Source organism: Pleurodeles waltl, chromosome 11, assembly GCF_031143425.1.
Source record: "Pleurodeles waltl isolate 20211129_DDA chromosome 11, aPleWal1.hap1.20221129, whole genome shotgun sequence".
NCBI lineage: Eukaryota > Metazoa > Chordata > Amphibia > Caudata > Salamandridae > Pleurodeles > Pleurodeles waltl.
Genome location: NC_090450.1, coordinates 702,918,292 through 702,936,462, shown reverse-complemented (window position 1 = coordinate 702,936,462; position 18,171 = coordinate 702,918,292).

The window sequence follows — 18,171 nt, the reverse complement described above, 5'->3', positions numbered from 1 at the left end:
GTTGGCGGGATTGCAGTGGTTTCTCCTCTTGAACAGCACAAAACATACCGTTCCCAGTGCTGCAGGTCGAGGAAACTGAAGTCTTTGGTGTCCCTGAGACTTCCAACAGGAGGCAAGCTCTACTCCAAGCCCTTGGAGAATTTTCTCAAGCAGGACACACAGCAAAGTTCACCTTTTGCACTCTTTTCAGGCAAAAGCAGCAACTGCAGGCCAGTCCAGCAATGCAACACATCAAAGGGACAGTACTTCTCCTTCAGCTCTTCAGCACTTTTCCTGGGCAGAGGTTCCTCTTGATTCCAGAAAGATTCTAAAAGTCTGGGGCTTTGGTCCTTCTTCTTATACCCAGTTCTGCCTCTGAAGTTGGCAAACTTCAAAGAAAAGTCTCAAGTGTTTGCAAGATCCTTCCTTGTCCAGGCCGTGCCCCAGACTCTCACCAGGGGGTCTGAGACGGCATTGTGTAAGGGCAGGCACAGTCTTTTCAGGTGTGAGTGACCACTGCTCCCCTCCCCACCAGCACAGATAGCTAATCAAGATATGCAGGCTACACCCCAGCCCCCTTTGTGTCACTGTCTAGAGGAGAGGTGTGAACAGCCCAACTGCCAAACTGACCCAGGCGGGGAATTCACAAACAGGCAGAGTCACTGAATGGATTAAGCAAGAAAATGCCTACTTTCTAAAAGTGGCATTTTCAAACTAACAATCTAAAATCCAACTTCAGTAAAAGATGTATTTTTAAATTGTGAGCTCAGAGACCCTAAACTCCAGACTTGTATCTGCTCTCAAAGAGAATCTGCACTTTAAGGATATTTAAAGGCAGTCCCCATGTTAACCTATGAGAGAGACAGGCCTAGCACAGTGCAATCCAAATTTGTCAGTATTTCACTGTTAGGACATACAAAACACACTAGTATATGTCCTACTTTAAACATACACTGCACTCTGCCCATGGGGCTACCTAGGGCCTAACTTAGGGGTGCTTTACATGTAGTAAAAGGGAAGATTGAGGCCTGGCAAGTGGGTACACTTGCCAAGTTGAATTGGCAGTTTAAAACTGCACACACAGACAGTGCAATGGCAGGTCTGAGTCATGTTTAAAGGGCTACTAATGTGGGTGGCACAACCAGTGCTGCAGGCCCACTAGTAGCATTTGATTTACAGGCCCTGGGCACCTCTAGTGCACTTTACTAGCAAATCAAATTTGCCAATCATGGATAAACCAATCAAAAGTACAATTTCTATAGGGAGCACTTGCACTTTAGCACTGATTAGCAGTGGTAAAGTGCGCCAAGACAATAAACCAGCAAAAACAGACCTCAAAGAATAGGAGGAAGAAGGCAAAAATTTGGGGGATAACCCTGCAAAAAGGGCCATTTCCAACAGTCAGGAACCGCTGTGCAACTCCTCATTGGTTAACATTGGGCCCTACGGTTACAGTAGCCAATGGTGATCTACGCCGGCGGTGACGGTATGCACCGCCGCCAACGTGACCGCCATTTTCTATCTCATCCCTCACTTGCTACCTGATCTTCAACAGGAGAGGACCTTCACTGCATGTGCTGCTGTGACTTGTGTCTGGAACCTACCATGGCCCGTGTGACCGGGGAAAGGGCCCCAGCCTTCACGCAGAGTTGAAGAGACTGGTGGATGGGGCCCTACCCCAGTACGGACTGCTGTATGGGCCTCCAGACCAATATGTGAGTACACTGTGGGCACAATGTATGTGGCATGAATGCATGGAGTGGTGTGTGTGAAGGCCTCGTGGTGGGTGGATGTCCTCTGGGCGCCGTATTGGTTATGTGCTGGGCCATGTGTGTGTAAATGGTGATGTGAAGGGCTATGGTGGGCCATAAGTGTAACAGGCATGACTGTTTGACTAATTCCATTTTCTATGTGTATTGTCTCTGCAGGTCAGCACCCATCAAAGAAAGTGTATATGGTGTGCCATCGCCAAGGAGGTGCGGACCCTGGTGGTCTGTGGCAGGTGGAGCACCCACTGTCGGAAAAGGTGGGAGGACCTGGGATGCTGGGCACGGAAGATGGAGGAGGCCCAACTGGGGATGGCTTCCCAACAAGGAAGGGGTGCCCGTCGAACACTGACCCCATCTGATGTCCCGCATACTGGCGGTGGCCTATCCTGAGCTGGATGGGTGCTTGAGGGCATCACAGCAGCCACAAGGGGGTGAGTACAGTGCCTATCATTACAACTTACGCATGGTAGGGTGGTTTTTGGTTGGAGGATGTGTGTCAGTGGGTGCCCCTAGGCCAGGTCGGACATTGCAGCATAGGTCCCCTGGTGGCTAGGGTTCAGAAGGGAAAATCTTGCAACCTAGCTCGTAGGCATCCACTACTGGTCAGGGATGCGTGGGTCCCAGGTGTGCTGCATTTGACTTGCCTGCTAACCTTTTCTCTGGTAGTGATATGGCATATTGCGTAGGGCTGTTCCCTGTGTGTGAGGGTGCTGTGTACGCCAACGGTGATGTTGGTGCAGCCACTGACTAAGTGTATCCTTTGTCTCTCCCCCCCCTTTTTGTTTTGTCACCCTGTCCTTATGTGCATTAACATCATCTGTCGGAGGTTCAGAGGCACCGGCAACAGAGAGAGCTGCATCCCACAGGACTCAGGAGGCAGAGTCCACCAACGGTGAGGGCACCAGTGGGACGGAGAGTGAGGGGAGCACCACGGCAGAGACTGGAGGGGACAGTTTTGACCCAGATACCTCCTCCGATGGAAGCTCCCTGGTGGTTGTGGACACCTATGTGACCACCCCAACTACAGGTTCCAGCTCCACCCCCCATACCAGCACCGCCCTCCCAGCAGCCCCTCATTGAGTTGCCCTGTCCCTGTTTCTACCCTCCCCCCTCCAACATCCTCTTCCCAGTCCCATTCTCCTCAACCCCAACCCATACCAAGCACACAGGAAGACGAGCATGCGCACAAGACAACACACAAGAGTGGTACAGGCAAACACAAGCACCACACTTCATCCCACATTCACTCACACAAACACAATCCAGATGCAGACACACCAAAATCCACTATTTCCACTGTCTCTCCCTCCTCCTCCTCCTCCACCTCCCTCCCAGTTCTGTCTACACGCACACCTGCATGCACTACATCATCATCTACTACCAGCATTATCACCACACAAGCAGAACACACACCTCACTGGCAGAGACCTCCACAACAGCCTTGCCAAAATCCCCTGTGTCCTCGCCCACTGTGTCTGTCCCCACCCTAAGATACACAAACGCAAGCACTCAGACCCCCAACAGCCATCCACCTCACAACAGCATCCAGCCCATGCACCTGCACCCAAAATCAGCTGACAGACACCTCCAACAACCACTCCTTCTTCCTCCGCTCCCATTCCTTCTCCCTCTTCCCACCCCAATGTCCCTAAAAAACTATCCACCATTGACCTCTTCTCCACCCCTACCCCCCAGGATTCAGGCCACATTTCCTGAAGGTGAAGGAGCCTGCACCAGGCAGCCTCAAGGGAAAGGAGCCTGCCTCAGCTGCCAGCAAGAGCAAGGAGCCTGCCCCAACAGGCAAGAAGGGAAAGGAGCCTGCCCCAGCTGCCAGGAAGACATAGGGGCCTGCAGCAGCTGCTAAGAAGGGAAAGGGGCCTGTCCCAGCTGCCAGCAGGAGCAAGGAGCCTGCCCCAACAGGCAAGAAGGGAAAGGAGCCTGCCCCAGCTGCCAGGAAGACAAGGAGCCTGCAGAAGCTGCTAAGAAGGGAAAGGGGCCTGTCCCAGCTGCCAGGAAGACAAAGGAGCCTGCAGCAGCTGCTAAGAAAGGAAAGGAGCCTGCCCCAGCTGCCAGGAAAACAAAGGAGCCTGCAGCAGCTGCTAAGAAGGGAAAGGGACCTGCCCCAGCTGCCAGGAAGACAAAGGAGCCTGCAGCAGCTGCTAAGAAAGGAAAGGAGCCTGCCCCAGCTGCCAGGAAGAGCAAGGAGCCTGCACCAGCAGGCAGGAAGATCAAGGGGCCTGGGGCAGGAACTGTGACGGAACCCCCACCGCCAACCATGGTTGTGCAGCCGTCCGAGGTTGCAGGGGATGGGCAGGAGCCTCCCCCCACCAGCAGCCCCACCACCTCCGGTGAGCAGCTGTCTGAGGTTGCAGAGGATGGGCAGGGCCTCCCCACTCAGCAGCACCACCACTTCCACTGAGCAGCCATCTGAGGTTGCAGGGGATGGGCAGGAGCCTCCCTCCACCAGCAGCACCACCACCTCCACTGAGCAGCCATCTGAGGTTGCAGGGGATGGGCAGGAGCCTCCCCCCAAGCCGCAGCACCACCACCTCCAGTGAGCAGCCGTTGGAGGTTGCAGGAGATTGGCAGGAGCCTCCCCCCACCAGCAGCACTACCACCTCCACTGAGCAGCCATCACCGCCCGCGGACAGTATGTAATCCTGCCTCCATGGGCTACTGTGCAGCCTACCCCCTGCAAATACAGTGCGTATGACACCAACCTGAGAGACTGTGACCTTGCGCTCCCCAGGATCAAGAGCACAGGGCACGAGCCCCGCTCCAGAACCAGTGGGTAAGACACCCACATACCCAAGACTCCCCAGGATCAAGAGCGCAGGCCACAATGCCCCCTCCAGAACCAGTGGGTAAGACACCCACATACCCAAGACTCCCCAGGATCAAGAGTACAGGGCACGAGGCCCCATCCAGAACCAGTGGGTAAGACACCCACATACCCAAGACTCCCCAAGATCAAGAGCACAGGGCACAGTGCCCACTCCAGGACCAGTGGGTGAGACACTCACATACCCAAGACTCCCCAGGATCAAGAGCACAGGGCATGAGGTCCCCTCCAGAACCAGTGTGCAAGTCACCCACCTGAGAGTGTGTGGCCTTGCACTCCCTGGGAAAAAGCACAGTGCATGTTGCCCCCTCCAGAGCAAGTGGGCAAGTCACCCACCTGAGAGACTGTGGCCTTGCACTCCCCAGGACCAAGCACAGGGCATGTTGCCCCCTCCAGAGCAAGTGGGCAAGTCACCCACCTGAGAGACTGTGGCCTTGCACTCCCCAGGACCAAGCACAGGGCATGTTGCCCCCTCCAGAGCAAGTGGGCAAGTCACCCACCTGAGAAACTGTGGCCTTGCACTCCCCAGGACCAAGCACAGGGCATGTTGCACCCTCCAGAGCAAGTGGGCAAGTCAACCACCTGAGAGACTGTGGCCTTGCACTTCCCAGGACCAAGCACAGGGCATGTTGCCCCCTCCAGAACCAGTGGTCTTGTTCCATCTACCGGCTGAGGTGCCCCTTGTTCCTGTTCCACTGAGGTGTCTGCCTATTTACCAACTGATGTCCCTGCAGTGTTCTCTCCGTGTTGATGCAGGTGACATGTGTGGTCTTGGACTTTGGCCTGTGGCCATGTGGCCTACAAACATTGTGGACTGGGCTGTGCCCCTTTATCTGTACATATGTATATATCTATTATTTTGTCTAACTTATTTTTCTTGATGTGTTGCTCTCATTACATTCACTTTTTGGCAGTCGTTTTGTCCTTGCATTATTCATCCGAGTTAAGGGGTAAAAATGGTTTAGTAATGCAGCTGATTGTGTGTATGGTGTTGGGGGGTGTGGTGCGTGTGTGTCACTCTCTTTTTCCTCCCTCCCTCCCTTGTGTGCTAGGCGTCAGTACTCACCATTGTCGCCTTCGCCAGCGTTGGTGTTTATGGTGGAGCAGCACATAGAAGATCATGGGGAAGACATGAAGTTCAGGCTTCATTGCGGCGTGGTTGTTCCCTGTGTCCCCAATGGTGAGTCCTTTCCCTTCTGAGCTCAGTTTCCGCCAGGCTTTTGATGTCATTGGTACCGCCCCAGAAAAGGTGCCAGATTGCAGTGTCTTGATATGGTGGGCGGAACATTGACTTCCACCTAGCAGTAGGCGGCTACGGCCATGGTGGCTGTTGTTTCCACCCTGGCGGTCGGTGTGGTATATTGGCTGTCTATTGGAGATCTTTCCACCATGGTCATAATTTGGCGGTAATTACCGCCAGCATGTTGGCGGTATTACCGCCACTTGAACACCATCCGCCAGGGTTGTAATGAGGGCCTTAGTATTTAGCTGTTTTGCTGTGCACAAAGGGCCAATCTTCACCCAAATCAATAAGCCCCCAAATGAGCACCCCAATTTATTAGAAGTAGCAGGAAGGAAATATCTCACATACCCGGGTCTAAATACTGGCCAAGTACTCCAGGTTTCCTGCAAAAAACAAATATCAAAAGCGACCGTGAAAGCATTCCAGTGGGACAGGGGCAATTTACACTTCGCCCCAGCCACATTCCATGAGACAATGTTAACTATTTTTGTAAAAGTATTTTCCAATTTTAATCTGCTTGAGAATGGTGATCTACAGATGCAAAACGATGTTAAGCTTTGGTTGTTCCTTAAAAATACCCACTTGTGTAGCTTACAGTGAATAGATGAATTGGTGTGATTACCAGTATCTCTCAACCCCTATTTTGAGCAGAGACAGTCTATACAGTGTAGATTTAAGGAGGGTTAAGCGCATATACCTCTAATTCTTTTCAAGATTAATAAGCATGGTTGTATTGCTGGTTATGTGAAATTGAAACCTACGTCAACTTCAAGGGAGGGATCTCAGTGTACCCTAATGGTTAAGGTTTTCAATTATAGAATGAGAATAGTTTTATTTCAGTCATCATTTTCAACTCCTTCCTTATGGCCAATAATTTGGAGATTATTTCGTTGCTGTAGATTCTCAAAAACCATCTAATATAAAATCACTGTCTTGACATTTTGTATCCACCCCTCCTGGTGCTTTCGGTGACTGCTATCCATATTTCCATAGCATCAATCCATATATATGTTTGATTGACCCAGTTATTGGTAGTAAAAACTGACTGCTCTGACAGCATCAAATTGACTTTGAGATTCCTAGCAATGTGCTTGCACCGAAAATAAGACTGCTCTTAAAAGTATGTTATGGAATCATAATGATGCAGAACATCCTCTGGGCAAGTAAACCCTCCATCTGCTGGACAATATTGTCTGACAAAAGAAGAATTCTTCATCTGAATACTCCCAGAGTAAGTTTGGTAAATTGACTTGTCTGTTCCCCCTCTCCGTTGAGACCTTCAATCTGCCTTCTTCTGTAGTGTTCTCCCCCTCTGAAGCCATGGAGGGGAAGAAGAATGGTTCATGAGCTTGATCGTTTTTGTTGACTGGAGGAAATTGATTTTTATCATTGCATATAGAGCTTATTAAAATTGGTATCCAAAAAGCTTAACCTTACTTTTAGGTCCTGTATCACATTGTTCTCCTAGTCTCTAACCTTTACCAAGTCCCCCAGTTAATGTAGCCCTTTCCCATGCAGATGTAGTCAAGGTTGAATCATATTCAGATTATTCACTGACAGCAAGTGAGATAGGATGGGCTGAGCCCATCGTTCCCTGTTCTATGGGATCTGCGTAGGTTGAAAGAGACCACCTGCATGTCCTACATTGGCACTGCTGGCCATTGAACTAATAACACTTTCTCCCTCAGAGTCTCTTTATACTGCTTGCAGCTTTGCCCCTCAGTTTTACATCTCCTTGTGGTTTCCTCAATGCAATACCAGACTGAGCATCCCACTCTGGATTTGGTATGGGTATTGCCAAGGCCTGGTGTTATTCCATATGTTGCTTCCAGGTGAAGAAACCTGGGAGATGGGTTCGAGGATATAGAGGAAAATACATGACCACCTGCAATCCCTTTCAGAGGTTTCACCTTAGGAAGAAACCAGACCTTCATGGTAAATTCGACCTGTATATTATTCAATTGATAAAGTAGCAGAAAGGTAAAAATAGATGTAAGAAATCATTAATATATAGTTCATTAATACTCAAATAAATAAACTTCACACAGCAAGGGTACAAAAAAGTAGAAGTTATCTCAATTAATGGTCAAGTTCCAGACAATCTCTTACTCTCACGTGATCCATTGACTTAAAAAAACCTACATAGATCGCTTTCAGAATTAGATTGCCAGCACCTACATAAAACTCAATGTGACCAAAACTAACTTCTTGTTCACCAGTAGTGACAAACTAACAGAACTTCAAGCCTGGCCATCTGAAATAAACTTGGACTGGTTCATACACCAGCTGAAATCCAATTTCAAGTATGACACAGACATCTCCTTCAAAGACCATATTCCCAAGAAAACTAAAATAGCAACTGTCGCTCCTTGAGAAAGTGAGTCTTACTACTTCCTGGCACCAGATGTTAAAATAGTTCAAGCATTTGTCCATTCGCTCCTACATTGAATCATTGCCCTGCGGTTTCCATCACATTATGCTGGAGCCCATGAGAGGCATCCTAAATGCGTTAGCATGTTTCATCAAAGACCTCAAGAGGTTTCAATGTATCACTAAAACTCTGAACTACAACATCTCCACACCTGGTAGAGAAATGAATTACCCCAGGTAGAGAGCACCACACCAGAAGCCAACACATCACCCGGCTAGAAAGAAAATACTGCAAAAATTGAAAAAACAGAAGTCAAGTTTTCTCTGTCTATGCTCGCAGGATCTGGACTAAAGTCCCCATCAACGTTAGAACTGCCACAACATTTCAGGTGTGGGTGGGGCACCCAACACCATGCCTGATGGCTTCTGTCTTCCCACTGGATTTTCAGCCTCTCCATAGCCTCTCCATAGCAATGAGTATTATTGCAAAATTAAATACCAGTCCACATGTTTTCTTTCCTTCAGGACTTCATTATCAGGTCTACCTCCAATAGATGTTTTTTTAATAGCCAATGTATTATTTCATAGAAACATAAGGACATAAAAACTACCACATCCAGTTTTCCCAATTGACATTAAAAGAAAATATAGTAGTATTACAGACATCATAGCAATCCACTGTTACCACACCAGAACAGTTCTCCACATTAAAATTACAGTGGGTCTAACCCAAGGCACTCCCACCATTTGCCCCAGATCTTGGCATGTTTTTTAGGGCATTCTCCGGCCTCGTAGACCAGTTTTTCCTGATGGTTGCACCAGTCCACTCCTTTACACCACTGAGATAGTGATGGCAGAGTAATGGATTTCCATTTGCTGGCTATGCCTCTTTTTGCCACTGTGGTGGTCACTCCCAGTAGTATTCAGTCAGTCCTCATACCTCCTACCCCCTCAAAAATGCCAAGAAGAAATGATTGTGGTGACAGGACCACCGTCTAGCCCAACAACTCTTACAACTCCTCAGCGATAGCTATCCACTACTTCACAATACTTTGACATGTCCAGAACTTATGATAAAAAGCTGCTGGAGCACTCAGGCATCTAAAGCAGGCAGGTTTGGGGAGTACGCATCCTCTGTGTAGATTGGTGGGGGTTAGATATGCACTATGCAAGTAGTGTATCTGTACAAGCTGCAATTTAGAAGAAATTGCAATGGTGCTGGGGGCCATCAGAGCATCCCGTCAGTCCTCATCGTACAGTTGTACCATCCACTCCTCCCATTAATCCCTTAGGTGTGTCAGTGCATCAGGGGTGTTGTGTATTAGCATCTGGTAGATTTGAGAAATACCACCTTGTTGGAGGGCACCCATCAGGAGTTTATCCTCCTTGGGACTAAATTTGGGGAGCATTGTATCAAGTGGGATGTGTGACTTCAATGCAGGCCTCAGTTGGAGGTATTTATGAAACCGAGTGTGCGAGAGAGTATATGTGGTCTGGAGTTCTTGATAAGAGCACATTTGAGTGCCTGGTCAGACATCTCCCAAAAGGGAGATGCATATTGTATCCCAACTTCGAAACTCCTCTAGGCCAGCCATCTCTGCTAACCACTTCCCTGTCCATAATGGCGTTTGTTGGGTGAGCTTAGAATCTCAACCGATGTGGCAAAGCACAGCCCACTAGTTCACAAAAAATACATGGATCACTTCTGGGAGAGTCTGCGGAAGTTGGACAGCACACATCGTTTCCAAGACCCCTTTGAATGCCAGAAAAGACAGCTCTACTCTATACGCCGGTTCTGAACATCCACCATTAAACCAGTCATGTATGACCAAGGTTTGGGACACTAAGTAATAGGGCTACAAATTGATCATAACTTGTCCATCCTTGTATGGTGTTTGTTGACATTTAACAAGGGCCAGTCGCAATCTGGTGGTATGCCAGAGAAAACGTGTCGCCGGGGTGTCCATCTCTCTAAACCAGGGTCGAGGTATAGATTTGGGTAGCTCTGGAAGAGGCAGAGAAATTTGGGAAATAGCATCATCTTATAGAGAGTGATACACCCTATCACATTGGGTGGAAGAGGTTGCCATCTTTTCTAGTCTGCCCTCACCTTACGGAAAAGAAGCGTGAAGTTGAGGTTCCAAGTCAGATCAAGGAGGAGTGCCACTTGGATACCCAGATATCAAAAGCTCAGCCTCTGTCTTGGTCTGGTATCTTGCCAAGCAACACAGTCGTGAGTATGATGGCAAGGAACCAAGACTGATTTCCTATGGTTCATGTGTAGACCGGAAGCCTCAGCAAATAGTTGAAGGAGACAAATGCATAGAGGGCATCTATCTTCAGGTCTGGAGAGGAACAAAAGGACATCGTCAGCTTGCAGTGCAATACGAACATCGCACCCTGTGTCCCACTCCCAGTCCTGCACTTGTGCATCACTGCATATAAGTTGTGCAAGGGGTCCAATGACAAGAGCAAAAAGAAGAGGAGTCAGGGAGCAGCCCAGTCGGGTACCATGGCAAATGGGGAACAGATGAGAGACCGCGCCATTAATCTGTACTTCAGCGTTTAGATTGGAGTAGAGCAGTTTGATGTGATTGCAGAAGTGAGGTCCCAGCCCTGCCTTTTGAAGGACCTGTGCCAGCTAAGTCCAGTCTATCAAAGGCCTTCTCAAAGTCTATCAATAATAAGGCCAGAAAGGGGGACATAAGGTTTTGGCGCACCAATACAACATGAAGACATCTAGGACAGTGCCTCATACTCCTAGCTGGCATAAAGCCACATTGATCCGGATGTAGAAGGGTACCGAGGACCGTCTTAAAACATGGGGCCAGAACGGTGGTGAAAATCTGTATCTCACTATTAATAAGCGAGATAGGTCAATGTGCCGCACATTCGTTAAATTAGGGGCTTGACTTTGGAATGACCACTATAGTAGCCATATCCAGTTCCTGTGGAAAGTGCCCGGCATTGGCTGCCTACGTGTACAGGGCTAGTAGGTGTGGAGAGCCAATATTGGCAGTAGAATTCAGAAGGTAATCTGTCCGGGCCAGCGGTCTTACCAGTGGCTAAGATTCAGATGGTGTTAGAAATTTCTACAATCGTGAGGGTCTGCTCCAAAGCCTGACTTTCACTACTAGATACTCTAGTCAGCGAAATATCATCTAGCAGGGGGAATTCATGCTCTGCCTGTGGCCATGGGGCTGCCACATACTAGTGCTGGTAATACTCTGCAAATGTCTTTATTATATTTTGAATTGAGTATTGAGGGGAGCAAGCTGCATTGAGTATGTCTAGGATCACTTGAGTAGTCCTGGGTCAGGAGGAAAGCCAGTTCGATAAGCGTGCCGTTTTTTATCTCCCCATTCATACACTCATGCTGCAGAAGCCCGCCATAGTTGACATGCTTGTTCCAGTGATAGGTGACGAATCTCAGCATGGGTCAGTTCAACCTGACAGGCTATTTCCCTCTGAGGGTCTTCAGGGAGACGTATCTCAAAATGAAGGGCACGAGTATCCAACTAGGTTATCAGATGGAGCTTATCTTTTTCCTTTCTACGAAGGATGCTTCTGGCATGTCCCCTAATAGTAGCCGCCCAGAGAACACTAGCTGACTCCACCATCCCCACATTGGTCTAGAAATATGTGTGGAGCTCATCTGCCAATGCCTTGGTATATGTCTCATCTTGAAAGCACCATACATTTAAACGTGACATCAGTCACCGGGTGGTGGTTTGGGCACCCAATCAGAGGAGTACTGGTGAACGATCAGAGATGCCTCGGGGGAGAATCTGCACTATGGATAGTCAGAGACAATCCGTGGCCGGTAGGAGCATAAAATCAATTTGATCGTGGCACCGTTGAGCAGCTGAGGTGTATATGTATTTTCAATTGTGAGTGTTCCACAAGTGCCATGCTTCACATAACCCAAAAGCATCCTCCCAGCTTGGGAGTCGACTGGCCCCTGCACCTTGTAAGTGTGGGAAAGCCATCTTAATGTACGTAGCGGATACTGGTCAATACAGGTTGTCCAACTACATTATGGCTTCACCGAACCTAGGCATTGGAATCATGCAACTACACCAATTCCAGTGTTAGTTGTATGATACCATGTACTCTGGGGTTTTCCTAGGGGATCTCCCAAAGTCTGCCTGTACAGCCTTGCAGGGTCTCCATGCCAGCCAGTGCTGTTGCTAACCCCAGACACAGTTCTACCCTTCTGCTGCTCAACCTAAATCGGGCAAGGGAAGGCAGAACAAAGGATTTCCTGTAGGATAGAGGTGAGACCGCCACTTCTTTAGAACAGGTGTCTCTGGGCCGGGGTGAAGGTGCCATCAGACTGCTTTGAAAGGCACATTTGGTGCCCTCCTTGCAAAAACCGGTTTGCACCAGTGCAGGAACCCGTTTCCTGCTCTGGCACGAAACTGCACAAAGGATAGAGGGGGTGACCCCCTCCTGTCCAGCCCCTTCCCTAAGGAGAAGGACAGAGCTCTGCAAGGTGTCCACTTGATTCTGCCATCTTAGAAATAAGATGAGCAGAGGACCCTGAGAGCATCTGACATCTTAGTCCAGCTGGGTGATGTCCCTGACCCCCGCTTATAGGTGAGTCATTGCAGTTTGTGTCCTCCCCCCTTCCAGGGTTACTTAAGGGTGGGACCCCCAGATTCATCTGCAAGACTTCAGGAACCACCTGCAAGTCTCCTCTGCAAGACACTTCCGCATCCTGGACACCGAAACCACTGCTTTTCTTCGCGGGAAACAAAGGCAAGACTGTAATCTGTAGGAGAGCTTCTACTTCAACTTTGCTTCCAAGTTCTGGAAGGACGTCTGCAACCCAGTGGCTGTGCATCCTCCAGAGTCACTGGGACTCTGCCTGCACTTAGAAAAGCGAGAAGGACTCTTCCTTGGAGTGAAGGAGTCACTCACCTGCATCCTCAGTCACTTCAACAACGATAATTGGCTTGTAGATCCTTCTGTCCCACAGTCTCTCCAAGGCTCTGCAACAAAGGTGGTGGTTCTGTGCTTTTCCAGAGGTCTGACCTGTCTTTCTTGCAACTGGGAAGTTTGTTGTTCCTCCCTGGAGCTGCTTGGCTGGACCCCCTATGCTCTGTGTCTGCATGACGTTGCCAAGGCTTGTTGGCTCTTCCCAAAGGCCTCCTACCTCCAAGAAGCCCCAGCCTCCATCATTCTACAGCTCCAAGAACAACATCCTCTCTGCAACACCTGTGACGTGGGTATCCATCTTTGCTGTGCTGCTGAGGCCTCCCCGTGACTCCCTGTGACTCCCTGTGCCAGAGGGTGTGGCTGGGGGCTCCAATAATTACTGATGACTCTCCTGCTTGCTGAGGGCTGGCCCTGCCCTATATGCCAAGGTTGGGTCACCTGGACCTGGCTGGTCCCCACAAATCCTGCTACCTCCTTGCAGTGCTTCTCTGCATTTGCCAAGACTTGTTGGTGGTCCCACTGACTCCTGACCGCTCTGCAATTCGACCAATGGCATGGCACAGCTCGTGGATGACTCCTGGGATCTTCCTGCATTGCCTGGACTCCACAGCTGCACTTCTTCTTTCACCGTCCTCCAGGAAGCATCACTGAGAAGGGTGGGCATTTCCCTCCTGCACCGCCGGGCACACCTGGGTGGCATGGACTCTGTCCTGACTCTCCTTAGCTCCTCTTCATCTGGAATCCATGACTGGGTTCCACCCACCTGGTCCAAGGGTCGCGACAGTAGCTGGACAACTGTGATCCCCATTGACTTCAGCAGGACGTTCCGACAACTTCATCCCTATGCACCTGGGCTCCCTAGTTTAGGTATTCCACTGTTCAGGGCATCCACGGTAGGGGGCACTTTCCAACCTCCCTTGTCCCATGGGTTTCCTCGGGGTCCTCTGGGAAGGGTCCTGAAACGCAAAAACTCCAACAGTGACTTCCCCGTGACATCCCCGTTGTTAGCCTATGGACACTGACCCGAGATTTCTACTTTGCACACGGGAGCTTGGGGAATCCTACCTACTTACCATTAGGGTTTAAGTACTTCCCCAGTCCTAAGGGTCCTTGGGTAGTAGTGTGGGTTTGGAATGAGTTTCACATTCCATATTTTTAGTATATGGTTTGACCCCCTTTCCCCCAATAGAGTCCCATGTTATTTTATGCCTTTACTTACCTGTTGATAAGTATATTTTTGTATGAACAGAACTCCGGTTAGGAGATATACCAAAGTTAGTTCCAGAGTGTGTGTTATAATAAATATTACATATTTGTCTAACACTGGTGTGGTTCTTTAATGTGTGTACTTCACTGGCTGACCTGTGTGGTATTTGCAACCACTTACACCCTCCTGGATAAGCCTTAGCTGCTGTCCACAGCTACCCCTATGAGAGCTCTGGTTATCTTAAGCCACGCACTCTATCACTATGGGTTGCCTGGACTCAGTACAGGGTGCCTCACCTATAGGTGTACACCATATACTGAGCCAACCTCCGACATTAGTGATGCAGCGGTGGGATAAAGACTTGCATTGCTTTACCACTTGGTAATAAGTGAGTTTTCACAGGAAACCACAGCTGACTTAGGCACATACTGTACTTTTTGAAAAATTTTATTTTTCTAATTTCTTTTCAAGAGTGGGTTGCTTAGGGTCTGGCATAGCCTTTCACCAATCTTTGTGAAAATGTTTAGACTACTAGGGTAGGGTAAATACACATACTATACATTAGTATTATGTCTTCAGTTGAGGAATCTACACAGATTCAGGAATCTGGATATAGCATCCTCAAGTTCCAGGAATTTAGGACTCTATGTAGGTCTAGAAAACCAAAGACAGGGAAGTCACCCTAATAAACCTCAGCTCCTAGAATTGCTCACACAATATGACCTCTAGTATCCTGAAGGGCAGGAAGAGCAGGGAGACCAACATGGGAGGAATAACTCCTCAAGCCAGGAAGTACCCTATACCTCAGGCTCTGCATTGGACCATGTCCTAGAGGACTCAGATGAAGCCTCAAGGGACAACCCTGGGACTGTAGAGGGAGGTACTCACAGTACAGAAGGTAGCCATCTAGGTAAGTTCACTGTTATTCCCCCAGGGAGGGGTCAAAGGGTTACCAGGAGTAACAGATCCTCTTCAACATCGTCCTCACTCTCCTCAGTATCCAATGCTGGGTCCACCCACTGTAATCACTCAGAAGGGTTAGTGTTAGATAGTGTTACCACCTGCTCAAGCTTGAGAAAGCTGAAAAAGGAGCAGCTGGCTCTTGAAAGGGAGGCCCTAGAGGTGGAGAGGAAGAGGAAGAATTTGGGGTTAGAACCCCATGATGACAGCACAACAGACTCCAGAGTCAGAGAGGAACACTTTGATTCTAGGAATCTCAGTAGGATATCCGGAGATGACATCAACAAATGGGTTACTGCTGTGGAGAAGGCCTGCAAAGCCCAAAAGGTCCTCACAGAGGTAGTGGGCAGCTATTCTGTGGTTCTCGTTTGCAGACAAAAGTAGAGACAAACGTTTGGCAGTTAAGGAAGAGGATGCAGAAAACTACCAAGTTTTGAAGGAGGCACTGAGTGATTGATCTGGGCTTACTACTGAATAATACAGGATTAAGATCAGGGAAACTCAAGACTGAGTAGATTTTGCAGACTGTGCAGTTAAGGCTGTGGAAGGCTGGCCACATGGTAATAATGTACATGACTATGAAGGGCTGTGCAATTTGATCATGAGAGAGCACAACCTTAATAACTGTGTCTGAAAAACTGCACCAATACCTGGTGGACTGTAAGCTGACCTCTCCCCAAGAATTGGGAAAGAAGGCAGACAAATGGGTCTGCACCACAATGAGTAAGAAAATTCATAGTGGGGGTGACCAGAAGAAAAAGAATCTCTCTAAGTCCCAAGAACAGGATGGGGAGAAGCCTAAAGACGAAAAGAATGAGTCTTCCGCAGGTCCATAAACTTCTTCTGGGGGTGGGTCCAAATCCTCCTCTTCCTCTAATTGGAAGACCTGGTGCTTTCTTTGTGAAGAAAAAGACCATAGGGCATCTGATTCCAATTGTCCCAAGAAAAGCACCGAGCACCACTACCACTTCCCCTAGTGCCCCTTGCAGAGGCATAGCCAAGGGCGTAGATGGATTCACCTTGGGTACTGCAGTGGACTCTGGCCTAGTCAGATAAACCACTGTGGCTGCCTGGCCCCCTATTATGAGGAAATACAGGCAACATCCCCCTATTAATGGTATTAAGGCAGAGGCGTACAGGGACACAGGTGCAAGTATTACCAGGGTCACCTGAGCAATTCTACTTGGGCACAATTACCAAATGATCAACGCTGATAACAACTGCCACCCCATAACAGTTGATAATTTTAGCTTGTGGGGTGTAACTGTTCCTAAGAAATTTGTAGTATCCTCATCCATTCCTATAGAGTGTCTTATGGGCAATGATTTGGAGACATCGGCAGGGGCTGAAGTGGACTTACATGCCCAAGCAGCAATACTGGGCATCCCTGCAAGTGTGTTTGTGGTAACTAGAGCACAGGTCAAGAAACAGGGAGGGCAAGGAACATTGGAGCCTGGAACAATGGCCCAAGCAGTTTCCAAGAAGAGAGGTAGGAAGGGTAAAAAGTTACCCTCTACTCAGATTTCATGTGAGGAGCAGTCTCCTTGGGGAGATGATCTGGCCCCTTGTGAGGAACCTGCCCCAGTGGAGCTTGTGCCTGACCTGACAGAGCTTTTGGGGACAGTGGGACCCTCCTGGGAGGAATAAAGTCTGGAGCAGAAAGACTGCCCCTCTTTTGAAGGCCTCAGACAGCAAGCTGCTGCAGAAGAGGCAGGGGATGTCAGTGGATCACACAGGATCTACTGAGAAAATGGTTTCCTTTACTCTGAGGCTAGAGACCCCACGTCTGGTGCTACCAGGAGGTTGGTCATACCACAGAAGCTAAGGGAGTTCCTATTGACCCTGGCACATGACATCCCCCTTGTAGGACATCTGAGGAAAAGCAATACTTAGGATAGACTTGTCCCACACTTTCACTGGCCCCACATGTCTGAAGACACCAAGGAGGTATGTTGCTCCTGTGTCGCCTGCCAAGCCAGTGGCAAGTGAAGTGGCACTACAGAGGCTCCCTTAATTCCACTACCAGTGGCTGGGGTTCCCTTTGAAAGGGTAGGGGTTGACATTGTTGGTCCTCTTGACCCTCCTACAGCCTCTGGGAACAGATTTATTCTGCCACAAGGTGCCCAGAAGCTATTCCCCTTAGAACCACTACAGCTACTGCAGTGGCCAAGGTCCTCCTGGGAATCTTTTCAAGGGTGTGTTTTCCTAAGGATGTAGTATCAGACTGAGGTGCAAACTTCATGTCTGGGTACTTAGAAGCAATATTGAAGGTGTGTGGTGTAACCTACGAATTCACCACCCCTTACCATCCACAAGGAAATAGGTTAGTTGAAAGATTCAACAAAACCCTTAAAGGTATGATCATGGGACTCTCTGAAAAACTCAGGAGGAGATGGGATGTCCTACTACCTTGCTTTCTTTTTGCCTACAAAGAGGTTCCACAGAAGGGAGTGGTTTGCAGCCCATTTAAGCTTCTGTTTGGGCATCCAGTTAGGGGTCCTCTTTATCTTGTAAAGGAGGAATGGGAGCAACCTCTCAAACCCCTATTTGGTTGACCTGGGCACTCCAAGAAGCCCCAACAGGATGCTTCATGTGACCCACCTAAAGTCTTATTTCAACATGGTTGAAACCTCCAAGAAGATGCTTACAAAAGTACAATGGACAGTTAGCTGTCAAGAGGCCTTTGATGCATTGAAAAAGGCCATGTGCTCAGCTCCAATTCTTAAACGCCTTGACTACTCTAAACAATTCATTGTTCAGACAGATGTTTCAGAAATAGGAATAGGATCAGTCCTAACTCAGCTTAATGAAGAGGGCCAGGATCAACCAGTAACTTTCTTCAGCAGAAGGTTGACCCCCA